Source organism: Delphinus delphis, chromosome 2, assembly GCF_949987515.2.
Source record: "Delphinus delphis chromosome 2, mDelDel1.2, whole genome shotgun sequence".
In the NCBI taxonomy this organism is placed as follows: Eukaryota; Metazoa; Chordata; class Mammalia; order Artiodactyla; family Delphinidae; genus Delphinus; species Delphinus delphis.
In genome coordinates, this window is record NC_082684.1 from 75,027,415 (window position 1) to 75,041,752 (window position 14,338).

A 14,338-nucleotide genomic window follows, 5' to 3' on the forward strand; every position below is an offset into this window, starting at 1 on the left:
GATTCATTTAGCTCCACTACGGGCAGCCCCAGGGGTCCTGCTGTATTCACCTTCATCTACATTCAGGAGTAACATCCCTACCAAGGCCTGGGTGTAAGTCATTTTTGGGAGACTTTGTGACTCCATGTGCATCTAGTACATAGATGTGTTTGGATGGTTTCCCGGTTTCTGTGGAATTTTGAAACTTGGAGACCCAAGTATGGATTCACTGAGGGAAACTTTCCCCTCTCTGGAGTGAAGTTGTGGAGCTTCTCTGGAGACGCATTACAACATTGTGATAATAAGGCCCCAGCCACCTCAAATCCCTTGGCTGTTGATTGCTCTAACTTTGAAGCTGGAAGTTTGCCCTTTTATCCCCCAGTTGCAGAGCACAGCAACTTTGGGAAAGTTTAGTGAGTCTGGTTGAGGGAGTGAGGGAAGAATGGCAGGCAAGGCCCTTCCAAGGGCTGGATCAGTGGGGTTATGACCATGGGCATTGTGTGGCTGTGATGGGTGGGAGTGGTCCACGTCCAGGAGCTACAGGATGATTCCTCCTGTGTCCCTTTCCTAGGAGTCTGTGTCTGCCCCTCCACCTCTTCATCCACTGTGTCCACTGAGCTTGCCCACCCAGAGTGACCTTCTCAAAACCTGGGCCCATCTCAAGGCATGGGCCTCCACACCTACAGCCTCTCTCTGCTCAATGTCACCTCTTTAGATGGGCTTTTCCTGTCCATCATGAGTCCCTTCTTGTCCTTCCCTGTCCCCTTACTATGCTTATTTACTTTTATTCGTAACACTACCTGACATTTTATTTACATATTTATATTTGTCTGTCTTCCCTACTAGAAGGAAAACTCTATGAGGGCAGAGACTGGTGTGTTCATTGCTGTGTACTCTATACTTAGAACAGGCTTGGCACAGAAGAGGTGCTGAATAAGCATTTTTAAATGAAAACAAGAAAGCAAAACACCTCTTTCCCAGAGGAGTCTTTGCACAGAGGAGAGTAGCTGTGGGATCTGGGCAGAAGAGGAGCTGTGCATTTCTTGCAGCATTTTTCAGGGGTTTTGGGTGTGAGATGCAGGAGTACCTTTTGAGAAGGGGATGTGAGGCATGAGAAAACCAAGGGTGAATCATTTAGAACAATTCTCATCCTCTTGGGATGATTGGTCTCTCTCTGAGAATGATACCAGTTGACTCGAGATGTCTTCAGCACCTTTGATTACTCCACTGAGGTGAGCGTAATATGTTCTCATCCTTGGACCTCAGGAATGGGACCTAAAGTAATTTGAAGTATGGAGGATGAATACTCAAGAATATAGGCTTGCTTCCAGCCAGACAGGACCATTCCTTGTTTAAAGCACAGTTACCCTTGGTCTTCCTGCTTTTTCTCCTGCCATTTCTCCTAACAGGAGTGCTCTTCTGCTGCTCCCCCTTTCCAACTGCTACCTCCTCTTCTAGATCAGGTTCAGATTCTTCTTTTGTGAAGCCTTCCCAGCCATCATGGGGAAGAGCAACCTTTCCTTCCTCTAAACGCCTTTAAGTCTTACTGTTCATGCTTTCATGACATTTGGCCATAAATGATTTGGGGGCAACTCAAGTACTAACTAACTAACTAACCAACTAACTAACTCTGAAGTCTTTGGCTTCTCTAGTCTCCAAAGGTCATCCTTCCCTTCAGTGTTTAAAATCACAAAAGTCCAAGCTCGGATCCTGATCCACCACTGAAAGTTCAGCTGTAGACTGGTTCCCCACCCATGTAATTCCCAGAGGATGCTTACATTTTCTGCCTAGCCCTGCTGGTTCTGGAGTTCTGCGGGACCTCTGGCCATCTTGTGACCAGCTTCTCCAACTGCTACTGCTTTCCCCATACCTCCTCACCCCAAGTACAGACGAAGACCCCTGTATTATCTGTCCAAGCACATCACAGACCAGCACGTACTGAAGCTTTGGGATAATAGGAAGGACTTCTAGTATAGGAAAGAGGGAGGAAAACCCCATAAAACGAGATACAGGAAATTATTATTCTTGGAGCCCACCAGCCATATATACCTAGACAGGGTTTTTGGTTTTTTTTTCTTTTACACTTTCCTCATCCCTCATTCTGCTGCCACATGGCCACAAAACCTACCTTCTGCCATGTAGTACCCTTGCCTATATCTCTCTCTGCTCCTTTCATCCCTGGGTGCAGGACCCTGATCTTTGAGACCCAGCAAGAAGGGAAAACCCCATTTTAGCCCCAGGCTCACTTCTCAGGACACATCTTTTTCTGCAGAGATGGATCTCACTCCATAATGCAAGCCATTTCAATGTCATGAAAGAGAGCAGTGTACCTCTCTCTGTCTTAACCATTGAAGACACTATTTTGGCTTTGCTGCCATAAAGCCATTGGAATGTTTTCCCAAACAAACATAGTCTGTTCCCCAAATTGAATCTGAAAATTGCTGATAAGTTTAAAATAACTTATTCTGGCTTTTAGACATTACATTTTCAAAAATTGGGGGGTTCAATCACATTAGAACACTTCATCACACATATTTTTTTCTTTAAATATGTTTTCTATCTTACAGAAATCAGCAGAATGGTAAAGCATCTAGGAGGAGATTGGTGGTGCCGTCTAAGGGAAGACCAGGGGAGTCTGTCCCTCCCTTCTGAAGCTCCGAGAGTGTCTGGAGGTGGGTGTGTTGTGTTTCAAGAGAGTCACACTAACAAAAATGTACTTAGAAGTGATGAGCATTTCAGAATGACATTTGGTTAATTTGCATGAGAGATAGGACTGCTAACCAGAAATGCTCTGCCCAGTCTATTCCCTCCCTCAACCCTATTCCTCCCAGTCAGAACCACTCCCTGAGATCTCACTGACCCTTTGTAAAAGAAAAGTGTGTTCTTCCATCTCAGTCAGTGGATGTCTAGCATGGAGAAGTCTTGGGAAGCAAGCAGTACCTCAGAAAGAGTTAAAAATTCCTCCCTAGTCATTCTGCCTGTCAGGGAGTAGGCAGGGGCCTGCTCACTGGATGAGCCCAGAGTCATCCAAAAGAGCAGGGGCGGCCGGCCACTCCCTGGGTAAACTCATCCTTCCTGGGACAGAGCCCCTGGGAACTGAGATAATGGCAATCATGAGGTGTGCTCCCCTCCTCCACCGCTAGGGGTCTGCCATGAGCTGGCGAGGAAGGCAAGTCATGGACACAGTAAAAGGTGAGAGACACCGGGAGGTACTCTAAGTGGTTGATTACTTACAAAGAACCTAGAAATGAGGGAAATGGATGGTTCCAATCAGTGGTTCTTAACGTTTTTGAGTCACAAAGTCATATGAGAATTTGACTCTTCCCATCCTCACCCTAATCTACATAGACACACCATTTCACATATATTTCAAGGGTTTTCCCAGAATACCCTGGAGTTCATCTGTGGACCTTCTGCTCAAAACCGTAAACCCCTGGAGGGCAAGGACTGGGCTTGTTCGCTGATGTGTGTCCAGTGCCTACCTGAAGTGTCCAAGATGAAGGAAGTGTCAGTAAATGTTGAGAGCTAAAAGGCAAAAGCAAACCTGCGCTTGCCTAGCAGAAGCCAGGCCAGGGTGTGCAAACACCAGTGGCATCAGTGCCATGAGGGGCTTTGATGGTGACATCCCTGTCACTATTCTTCTTGACATTTAAAGCCAGGGCTGCTGAACTGTGAACTCTTCACTCTTCTGACCCTCTGGTCCTGACCTAGTGTGGTGACCTGAGACATGTACGGTCAATGATGGTCTGGAGAAGAGATAAGTGACATTTTGAGGATTCTCACACTGCTACCTGGTTTTTGCAATGGTTTTGATATCAGTTTATTCTAAAGGCTTCTTTGAAGTCATCATTCAGCTGCATTTACTGAGCATCTCGGGGTCTACTGTGTTTCAGGAGGGTGCTTGATAAATGCTGAGGACTGAATCACCATAACACCTGGTCTGGGTCACTTCAAAGTCCTCTGCTACTGCCAGCGAGGGAACAAGAGGAGCCACTGTAACCACTACCACTTTCAGAAACTCCTACATCACTGGTCTGCTATGAGCCATGCTGAACACAGTCAAGTTGCTCATAGAACCTACTCCTAGGCCAGTTAAGTTCAGAAAGGGATGGGGCTCCATAGTAAAGAGAACTGAGCCCCAAAATATCAGAAGCTTTAATGAAAAAGGTCTGTCAATTCAGAAGCCCCAAAACTCACAGATTCTTCCAAAGAACTGCCAGAATGGAAGACACACAGTGCACCAAAGATTTGGTGCTGAGCATAGCCCACCAGTTCATACACTTTCTTCCCTGTGTTAAGCTCCCTGTTAGGGATTCCATAGTCCTTTCCTGAAACTTATCCTCAGGCTGGGGCCACTGTCAGATCTATTTTTATGTCCTTAAATCTACAAGAAGATTAGAGTTTCAGTCCCTTTGAACCCCTGGGAGAGTCCTCACTTTATATGCAAATTGGTATATGCAAATAGATATGAGGGAGCACTTCTTACCTCTGCTGCAGCATTCAAGGCACTAATTAACATAAGTGGATGCTCTGGGGTGTGACCTTAGGAAGCATGTCAATGGTGCCAGGTGGAGGATGGATGTTATCTGCTCTTCCCAGATGTACTGGAACCCCAACTCGTGCCCAGCCAAGATATGCTGCTGGTCTAGCTTAGTAACAGACATTTTGCCTTATTTCTGTAAATGACTAATGACTTTCTCTTCATTCTTGTTCTTCATAACCTCTCCATATATTTGGCACTGTTGACGCTCTTGCCATCTTGGATTTCTCCTCCCCTGCTTCTTAACCCTGCACGGTTCTGTTTCTGTTGGTTTGCTTTCTGACTATTCCTCTTGTTCCCCATGGTGATTTAACCAAGGGCTTTCCCCGAAGCTCCACCCTTTTTTCCTTCTCTACATAAACTTCTCCAGCGTGTACGGTTTCATATCCACTTGCTTGCTTGCTCACTCACTCACTGAGCCTCTCTCACGTCCCTTATGTGGTACTAGGCTTAGAGAACACCAAGATGAATAAAATCTAATTTCTGCCTTCAGGGAGTCATATAATTGATAAGTGGTAACTTGACCCAGTGCCTGGCTCCTTCTACTCACATTCCAGTGCTCATTGCCCTCTGTCTCAAGACTGTGTTATTTATGCATGCTCAGTCTTAATCTCACATGACTCCTTTGCCTGTAACTCCAGCTTTCATTGATTTTCTTCTCCAACAAACTGCTCTAGTCAGGAGAGCTGTTTGTTTTTTTTTTTAATTGAAGTATATTTGATTTACAATGTTGTGTTAATTTCTGCTGTACAGCAAAGTGATTCAGTTATAGACATTATTTTTTATATTCCTTTCCATTATGGTTTATCGCAGGATGTTGAATATAGTTCCCTGTGCTATACAGTAAGACCTTGTTGTTTGTCCATTTTTTAAAATGTATGTATCTATTTATTTATCTATCTATTTATTTTTTGTGGCTGTATCGGGTCTTAGTTGGGCATGTGGGATCTTTTGTTGTGGCGTGACGGCTTTTCATTGTGGCATGCGGGCTTCTCTCTAGTTGTGGCACTCAGGCTCCAGAGCATGTGGGCTCTGTAGTTGGGGTGCGCAGGCTTAGTTGCCCCGCAGCATGTGGGATCTTAGTTCCCCAACCAGGGCTCGAACCCACGTCCCCTGTATTAGAAGGCAGATTCTTAACCACTGGACCCCCAGGGAAGTCCCTCCATTTTATATATACTAGTTTGCACCTGTTAACCCCAAACTCGCAATCCATCCGACCCCCACCCCACCTCCCCCTTGGCAACCACAGATCTGTTCTCTACATCTGTGAGTCTGTTTCTGTTTCATAGATAAGTTCATTTGTGTCATATTTTAGATTCTATATATAAGTGATGTCATATGGTATTTGTCTTTCTCTTTCTGACTTACTTCACTTAGTATCATAATATTAGGTCCAATCATGTTGCTACAAATGGCATTATTTTGTTCTTTTTTATGGCTGAGTAGTATTCCATTGTATATCTTTTTTACCCATTTATCTGTTGATGGACATTTAGGTTGATTCCATGTCTTGGCTATTGTGAATAGTGCTGCTATGAACGTAGGGGTGCATGTATTTATTTATTTATTTATTTGGCTGTGCTGGGTCTTAGTTGCGGCACGCGGCTCTTCATTGTGTTTTGTGGGATCTTTAGTTGTGGCATGCGGGATATTTAGTTGCAACATTTGAACTGTTAGTTGCGGCATGTGGGATCTAGTTCCCTGACCAGGGATTGAACCCAGGCCCCCTGCATTGGGAGCATGGAGTCTTAGCCACTGGACCACCAGGGAAGTCCCGCATGTACCTTTTAGAATTACAGTTTTGTCTGGATATCTACCCAGGAGTGGGATTGCTGGATCATATGGCAACTCTATTTTTAGTTTTCTGAGGAACCTCCATACTGTTTTCCATAGTAGCTGCACCAACTTACATTCCCACCAATGGTGTATGAGGGTTCCCTTTTAGGAGAGCTGGATTTTATTCCTTCAACAGTTTTATTACCTTGGGTAACTCATTTGACCTGTATTGGATTTAATATCTCTATCTGTGGAATGAGAAGGTTGTAGCACTGGGATTCTTTCATCTCCAAAATTCTATGATCATTTACAATTGGAGGGAGGTAGTGGCTAATACAAAACAGCAATTATATAGTGAAGCTAACGCTTTTTAAAAAAAACTTATGAGCAGCATCCTCATGGGGATTGCTAGCACATCATAAAATTGTTTGCTGGGTCTGGAAAATATTTGTCCTTGTCACTTATTATAATTAGCCAGTCGCCAGAGCTATTAACGTGTTCAGGTAAGAGGAAGGCAGGCATGGGAGTGGCTGAAGTTAAAGCAGGATTAGGTGGCAGCCTTAAACTTTCTGGAAGGATTGTCCTCATATAGGTACTGTTCTGAGATCATTGATCTTTATAGTAAGTTTGTGCCTTTATCCGTAAATTTATACATGTTATTCATGTTAAATAAATTTCTATAGAGTAAGAGTTCTGCTTCAGATCTTAAAAAAAAACTTCCTGATTAGAAAAATGATATTATTTCCTTAGTCATTGATACTTTGAATTAAAAAAAACAGATCCATTCAAGCTAGTTGACTAAAGGGGTATGTGAACATATGTGAAAGGATGAACTATTAAATGGCAATGAAAATGAATCACACGCAGCACAGTTGAACCTCCCAAATGTAAGATTGAGCAAAAGATGCCAGACACAAAACAACACATACTATATGGATCCATTTATATGAATTTCAAAAACAGGCAAAACTAACCCATGATGTTAGAAATCAGGATAAAGGTTACCTTTGGGATGGAGGAAAGGAGTTAGAGAGGGACTTCTGGGGCGCTATCTCATGACCTAGGTGGTGGTTACACCGGTGTGTTCACTTTATGATAATTCATTGAGCTTGTGAGTTGTATGCTTGTCTGTGTATGTGTTATATTTAAATTTAAAAAGTTAGGACTTCCTTGGTGGCACAGTGGTTAAGAATCCGCCTGCCGATGCAGGGGACATGAGTTTGATCCCTGGTCCAGAAAGGTCCCAAATGCTGCAGAGCAACTAAGCCCACAGCTGTGCGCCACAGCTACTGAGCCTGCGCTCTAGATCCTGCGAGCCACAACTACTGAGCCCACGTGCTGCAGCTACTGAAGCACACGCCCCTAGAGCTTGTGCTCCGCAACAAGAGAAGCCACTGCAGTGAGAAGCCTGCGTACCGCAACAAAGAGTAGCCCCCGCTTGCTGCAACTAGAGAAAGGCCATGTGCAGCAACAAAGACCCAATGCAGCAAAAAATAAATAAAATTTAAAAAAAAAAAAAGCAGAAACAAATTCCTACAAATTTCCAAGTTCGCACTGGGAACCTTTAGCCAAGTACTTCCATTCTCAGCCCACAGAAGTCACTTCCTTCTTCTAGGCCTCCTCATCCTTTGTGTGGTTGGTACACTTGTCTGCCTGTCTTCCCCAAGAGACAGCAAATGCCAGTGAGGGCAGAAAACTAGGTATTGTTAATTTTGGGTCCCCTACCCTCTTTCTCCTAGGAACCTACATTAGTGTGACAAAACAAAATTATTTTTAAGGCAGGACAAGAAAATTTTAACCATCACCATTTTCTCTGCCATTTGACCCACTCCTCCCTCCTCTTTAGTGTGCATTGTGCATCTGCATTATACATTAACTAGATCCCCTTAGAAGACACAGGAATGATGCCGAAAACTTAGCTTCTCTGTACACCAGTGCCAAATTGAATTGAAACTGGAGGGAAGGAAGGAAGGGCACAACCTTTGTAAGAATGACATAACCCGAGGACATGACATAAACTGAGTAGAACCAAATGGATCCAAGATGGCGGACAAGTCAACTTTTTCCACTAGACGTTGAGCCTCAGTATCAGCAAGCTCACATCAGCAAGCTAAATGACACACCCACAGTCATCATGACAGTTCCAAGACCGACCATAAGGATCAAAAAGTGGGTGGTGGGCTTCCCTGGTGGCGCAGTGGTCGAGAATCTGCCTGCCAGTGCAGGGGACACGGGTTCGAGCCCTGGTCTGGGAATATCCCACATGCCGCGGAGCAACTAGCCCCGTGAGCCACAACTACTGAGCCTGCGCGTCCGGAGCCTGTGCTCCGCAACAGGAGAGGCAGCGACAGTGAGAGGCCCGCGCACCGCGATGAAGAGTGGACCCCGCTCGCCGCAACTAGAGAAAGACTTTTGCACAGAAATGAAGACCCAACACAGCCATAAATAAAATTTTTTAAAAAAGCAAAATTCCTTAAAAAAAAAAAAAAAATTGGGCGGTGGCCCAATTCCTCGAAATCCCTGCCCCTTCCTAAAATAGCTGGAATACTCCTCCCACTCATTAGCCTATGAAATTACCCACCCCTATAAAAACTGACAACCCCATACCTGGTGCCTTTCTCACCTTCTGAGGTGGCTCACACTCTGTCTGTGGAGTGTGTTTCTGTCTAAATAAATCCACTTCTTACCTATCACTTTGTCTCTCACTGAATTCTTTCTGCGATGAGACGTCAAGAACCTGAGCTTCATTAAGTCCTGAAACCGGGTGTGTGATGTCAGTTGGAAGACTGTGGGTTTTGGCCGGGTTTGAGTCCCGGCTGAGTGGGTTCCAGTCCCAATCTGAGGTGCACAGTTTCAATTCCACTTCAAAGACATGGTTCCCAGTTCCTTAAGAAAGACTTGCTGGGTCACAAAGCTGGCCAGAGTCTGATTTAAATTTTTAAGGCTAAAGATGTATATATTGATACCTTTAATATTTATATACCTATACATACTTTAATATTTATATACATTTCAAAGAACAAACGTAGAACTCACAAGTTTTCTAAAGTAGATGTGTAAGAAAAGGGAGAGGAGAGACAGCTCTTCCCTTTTAAGCCTTGTTGACGAAAAATTAATCAGTCGATCTAAGAAAGAAATGGAAAATTTTATTGGAGCCAAATTTGAAGATTATAACTTGGGAAGAGCATCTCAGAAAGCTGTGAGAACTGTCCTCCCCATTAGAAGTCAAGGCACAGTTATATAATTTTTTGAGACAGAAGACTGCACATCAAATAATGTATTATTGACAGTTTACATGATCCAGATCTAAACGTCATCATGGTGGGTAATGTGACCCCTTACAAGATCAAGAAGTCATGCTATCTTTGTAGGAGTTGTCGTGTTGATGCTGGGAGAATGTTGCTCTTTATGGTTAAGCAGGCATTCCTGCCAATGGGGAAGGTCTGGTGATGCATAATGCAGACACACAGTGCACAGTGGGGGAAGAGAGGAAGCCAAAGGGCAGAGAAGAAATTTTATGTTTAAATTTTTTGTCTTGCCATAAAATATGAATTTTATTTCACAGTGAATTTTATTTCACTTTACTTGTATTTGCCCTTATACAGCCCACTGGGAGCCCATTCCTGCAATGCTGTTTGCTTTTACAAGCTTTTTCAGCTACAGGTAAATGTCTGTGCTGGACCAGGTACAAATCAAAGTGAGCACACCTGACTCCTGTCTGATGGAGCTCACCCACACAACGGACAGATGAACATAAATCAAAGTGAGGATTACCTTTGGCAGGAGAGATTTTTTTGTTTCTAATCCTTAATTTTTAACTATGAAAATACACAGTAATTGTAAAATTTCCGCCAGTACAGAAGTGTATAAAATAAACCATGAGAGTTTTACCAGCCAGTTCTACTCTCCAGCAGCAAACGTTGTTAATTAAGTAATTTATGCTTATAGAACATATGCATATTTATTCACACACTTAACTTTTATTGTACAAAAATGGGATGGTGTTATATGAATTGTGTGCAATTTGATATTTTAAAATATCATTCCTTGCCAATACCTATAAAACTATATAATTTATTTTTAGGTGTCACTTTTATAAACAATGGGTACTGAGATTTCTAGTATTTTGTCAATGGTGCTAAAAGTTATTGGCATAAATTCCTACTCTTAGTACTCATGGCTTATAGCGTTTGTCATTTTAAATTTCAGTAGATTATTTTGGTAGAGTCTACCAAATTGTCTACAAAATTTATGGTAACAATTTCCTCACCCACAAACATTGTACGAAAATGTCCATCTTCCTCACCATTGGCATTACGAGATATTGTCAGTCTTAAAAATTTTTTTGTCCTTCTGCATGTAAAAAATTTACAAGTTCCTTTCCCATTCTGGTCTTCTCTAATGCAGCATGTCCCAGACTTTAGGATTTTATTAAAATTAATTAATGATAGGGGAAAATCCCTTGAAATTGATGTGTTTGGCAAGCAAGAAATGACCTTCCCTTCCACCCCAATCTTAGAATGTCAGTATCTTTTCATTAAAGAACATAGCTTAATCTTGGTAGGGTTAGGGCTTCCCTGGTGGCGCAGTGGTTAAGAATCTGCTTGCCAATGCAGGGGACATAGGTTTGAGCCCTGGTCTGGGAAGATCCCACATGCCACGGAGCAACTAAGCCCGTGCACCACAACTACTGAGCCTGCAATCTAGAGCCCACGAGCCACAACTACTGAAGCCCATGCACCTAGAGCCTGTGCTCCGCAACAAGAGAAGCCACTGCAATGAGAAGCCCGCGCACTGCAACGAAGAGTAGCCCCTGCTCTCCACAACTAGAGAAAGCCCGTGCACAGCAACAAAAACCCAATGCAACCAAAAAAAAAAAAAAAAAAATCTTGGTAGGGTTATAAAGGACATAATTTCAGAATTTAAAAATATTGAAAAAAAATTATTTCGTCGTAGACCAGAAACCCTTTGTCATGGACCAGCTCTAGTCTGCAGACCCGTGTAGGAAACCACTGATGTAATACATGTTTAAGCAGCTTTATTTGGACACTTTTCTCTTGCCTTGAAAATTTTGGGAAGTACATAATGTCCATTTTTTTAGTTACCTTATAATTTATCAGAGGTCCATAAATCTTTTGTCTTAAGTCACAAGCCCTCCTCCAAACTCTGTCCTTGACACTACATCAGTTGTCAGGTGTCAGCCTTGTGCTCTTTCTTTTCCAAAGTCAGACACTTTGCACTGAGGAGATGAAAATATTGTCTGCAACCACACGTCCTTCAGAGTCCTCTTTGTCCCAGGTTTCTTCTGGTTGTATAATTTGTTCTCACATGTATCAACTAAAGGTTGCCTATAACAAACTCTGCATCAGGCCTCAGAACACACTGGAGGAAGGCGCATCATTAGCAAGGTCAGGTTTGCAGAGGGCTCCTCCTACCCCATTAAGAGTCACCAACCAGGAGAATGTGGTCTTGTCTTCCTGGGTTGGGGGAAGCCTCTGTGCATCTGTTGGCATCAATGAATCCTTAGTATTCTGTCTAGGAATTCATTATTCTCGCAGGTGCCAAGCTGAGATTGTCTTTCCTCCTCAACCCTAGTGAAGAGTGATGTTTAGTAGGATAAAGGCAAAGGCTTTTCTAGTATAATAATGCTGAGCTTACGCTATGAAAAACAGTCAACATGAGCAAGTGAAGAAATGGTTCATCTTGAGCTATTTCACCTGGATGGGGTTGGCACGGACCCTCAAAATCTCAAGCATCTCACTTGCTTTCTCCAGATAGACCAGGACCCTGGGGGAGGGGGTGGAGATCAGAGAAAAAGGACCCTCCAGACCCCATCTAAGAAGGACTTGGTGTGAACTGACAGGTCACATGATGAGAAAAGTGATGTTTTGCACCATTCATTGGATACTTATCAGCCAATAGGATTATTTTCTATCTGCTCACAAACTACCTGCAGCTGTGAGATTTCAGCGTGACATGCCAGAGTGGACAGAGGTATTCATCAAGATTTCACCACCCTTTTGGCAATGAAACCAGACTACATTTTTAGCACACGTATTTCAGTGTCTATCTCCCAAAGAGGAAGTTATATTTAGCATTTCCTGCTAGCCACTGAACAGTGCAAGACCTTCTGGGTCTGGAGTTAGTCACAGCCCTTTATGTCTATCTGTGGAATCCCTCCTTGTAAACTGCTAGGGCTTTGAGGAGCCCGAGTTTATAGCATGAACTCTTACTATAAATCCTTAGAACCCACCAGGAAAGGTGCTGATTGGGTAGTATGTTCATAGTGACTTCTTAGTCCCAGCCCTGGGAACATTAGGAATGCCCCAGTCAGATGGAGTGTGTGTGTGTGTGTGTGTGTGTGTGCACATGCTTGCATGCATCCGTGTGTTTGGGCATGGTAGTGTAAATGGGGCACTCTGGGTGACCTTCTTCAGACTTTTTAAAAAAAAATTTTATTGGAGTATAGTTGATTTACAATGTTGTGTTAGTTTCTGCTGTACAGCAATGTGACTCAGTTATACATATACATATATCCACTCTTCTTTAGATTCTTTTCCCATATAGGTCATTACAGAGTACTGAGTAGAGTTCCCTGTGCTATACAGTAGTAGGTCCTTATTAGTTATCTATTTTATATATAGTAGTGTGTATATGTCAATCCCAATCTCCCAATTTATCCCTCTTCCTTTCCCCCCGGTAACCGTAAGTTTGTTCTCTACATCTGTAACTCTACTCCTGTTTTGTAAATAACTTCATTTGTACTCTTAGACTCTTCTTGTACCTACTCCTGAGGAATGTGTTTGCATTGCGTTGGGTTTGGGAAAATCAGATCAGCATGTTATGCAGCCTCCCAAAGAGAGGAGCGAACAGGAGATGAACTTTCAGGGCCATAGGCCCTACTTTTCCACATGGATCTTCTGGGTCAAGGGTCAGAGACACAGGGTCCCTTAGACCAGTACCTGCAGACAGGGGGCCTCAGAATCTTCTAGGGAATGTGTTTAAATGCAGATGTCATGGTCAAACTCCACCCAGGTATACTGAATCAAACTCTGGAGTATACAGCCGAGGAATTTATATTTAAAAAAATACCCTAGATTGTTTTGTGATGTGAGTGGGTTTGCTGACTACTGCCTTACTTTGCCCTTCCTGCAAGGGGATGGTAGCAGCACTCAGCGTTGACATCAAGTCTTTTTGATTTTACCTCCGAAACATTTCTTGCATCTTCTCTGCATGTCCACTAATCACTGGCCAAGTCCAAGCTACCAGCATCACTGGCCTGGACCACTCCGTGGCCTCAAAGTTTCCCCTGCAGGGACTCATCCCCCTCCAATCAGTACTCAACACAGCAGCCAGAGTGGTCCTTTCCAGTCTCAAGTCAGATTCTGTCACACTCCCCACCCTACCCTGACCCTCACTCCAGTTATTATTTTTTTCTTTTTCCTTTCTTTTTTCTTTTTTCCTTTGGCTGCACCACACGGCATGCGGGATCTTAGTTCCCTGACCTGGGATCAAACCTGTGCCCCTGCAGTGGAAGCATGAAGTCTTAACCACTGGACCGCCAGGGAAGTCCCGCTCCAGTTATTTCTTTCCATCGCTTTTAGGATGAACACGACATTCTTCTCACAGTCAGAGGACCTGCAGGACTGGATCCGCACCCTATACCTCATTTCACAGCCATTGTTCCTGCTAATAGATCTCTCCACAGACCTGCCCCCCCCACTCCTTTCACCTGCTCTTCCTTCAGGCTCAGCTGTCATCACTTCCCCAGGGACGCCTTCCCAACCTCTCAAGAGCTGCACTTTTCAGTTGCAATTTTTTTACTGATTGATGCAATAATCTGATTAAACACGAGTCTTCATGTAGAATGTAATTTCCCATGGAGGCAGGGACCACATTTCTTCACTATCACAGCCCTAGTGCTTGGCTCTAAATACCTGTCCTCAGGACTTCCCTGGTGGTCCAGTGGTTAGGACTTGGCACTCTCACTGCCGGGACCCCAGGTTCGATACCTGGTTGGGGCACTAAGATCCCATAAACCGA

General features: G+C 43.7%; 1 long non-coding RNA gene across 1 annotated transcript in view; it reads left to right on the forward strand.

The window, feature by feature from the left end:
- LOC132420435 (uncharacterized) overlaps nt 1-14,338 on the forward strand; it is a 93,908-nt gene that overhangs the window by 76,454 nt on the left and 3,116 nt on the right. Inside the window, exon 3 of the long non-coding RNA XR_009518369.1 lies at nt 2,547-2,651. This is a non-coding gene — a long non-coding RNA (uncharacterized lncRNA). The remainder of the gene's footprint in view (nt 1-2,546; nt 2,652-14,338) is intronic.